Below are 1,624 nucleotides of genomic sequence, written 5' to 3'. Positions count from 1 at the left end.
CAGATTTAAGCAGAAGCTGAAAAAACTCGAACAACAGCTCGACCTCCTTTGCTTGTTTCTTCAATTACATCTTAATTTCAACTCTAATGACTCAAAATAAATTATAGACTCTTGTTAACACATAAATGCTCATAAAAAAAGAGCCAATTAAAAATTTAATTGAGAAATTAAAGAGAATTAAAATGCCAAAACAGAGAAAACCATAGCAGTGCATCAGTTTCATATATCTCATGAAAAAACACTCACCTTGCCAAAATTAGACTGAATTGAAAGCTTAAAAGATGCGTTGATGCTAATTGAAAGAGTAAAACAATATGCAGCGAAAGTATCAAGGATCTATAAGCTTTTTAATTCACTAATTTTGACAAAAACTAAAGCATGCTCTTCTCAAAAAATAGTTTTTCTGAACATACCTTTGATGAACTCTCCAAGAAAACGTCCGTTCAGCTGCTGTCTTCTCTTGTTATCGATGTGAACCACCTCAAAGCCTTCTCTACTATGCTCTTGGAGCATTAGGCAAAGTTGTGGGACTCAAGAACAGCTTGAAGATGTGAAGAAACCAGAGAAACTCACAGCAGCACAACTGAAGAAGACAACTTCTTCTTCAGAAAAAAATTCTCTCGAAATTCTTTGATTATTCTTCTCTCCAATAACTTCAAACTTCTTTATATATTAATATGAACATACAAAGAGATGGAGTGCATGGCTTGCAGCTCATGCTTGGAGAATCAAAGTAGAGAAGATCATGGTTTGTGTGTGAGCATAAAGATGATGATAATGGAGAAAACTCTTTTTCCAATATGTACAAACATGCAAAACGATTTTTCATTTTCTTTTTAAGACAAAAAAAATGATATTAAATCATTTTAATTTAAAATTTAATTTTCTTAAATTAATTTCATATATTAATTTAAAAAACAATTAATTTAATATCAAATATTAAATCAATTTTTGCACAATAATCATCTTTATATATTTAAATCATATTTAAATATTTATTCTCTTGTTCCGTTTAATTTGAACGTTTCAAATTAATCTCTCAAGCTACCCTAAAGCTTATCCATTTATGAGCTAGTAGGGGGACCTCACGGACCTACAGATCATGAGCTCCATCGATTCGAGATTAATCGGCTAAACTCGATCTAACCCCCATTCGTTAACTAATGGGACACTCCACTATAGCCCATAGTTGAACTCCCCTCACTGTAGATATATTATGTCCACTTAATAATAATAATCAGTAAGTCAATCCTTCACAGGTTGTTCGTAATCACAACTAGGTTAAAAAAACCGTTTTACCCCTATGACTATATCTTGTTCCTTAAGTTCCTACCGATCCTCTAATGAACAATTCTGATTCATAATCTCTATGAATCAAATCCTTTCTCTATCATGAGAAGGCGGGGCCCTGATTGTTCAAGACCTGGAGTCAGTACTTAAGAGAACAGCCTATCTGCTAACTCTAAATAGGGTAGGAGTGAATTCCATCTTGCAAGGCTATGTCCCCAGCTATTCATCCGGTCTTATCCCCAAAATGGTAAGCTTATTGAATAGTGCTGTTGGACTACTCTCACCGTTTGCAGATTAAAAGATAATCCCGAACAAAGCTAGCTCAGGATTAAGA

This window comes from Benincasa hispida, chromosome 12 (genome assembly GCF_009727055.1).
Source record: "Benincasa hispida cultivar B227 chromosome 12, ASM972705v1, whole genome shotgun sequence".
Taxonomy (NCBI): Eukaryota; Viridiplantae; Streptophyta; class Magnoliopsida; order Cucurbitales; family Cucurbitaceae; genus Benincasa; species Benincasa hispida.
This window is presented reverse-complemented; position numbering follows the sequence as displayed.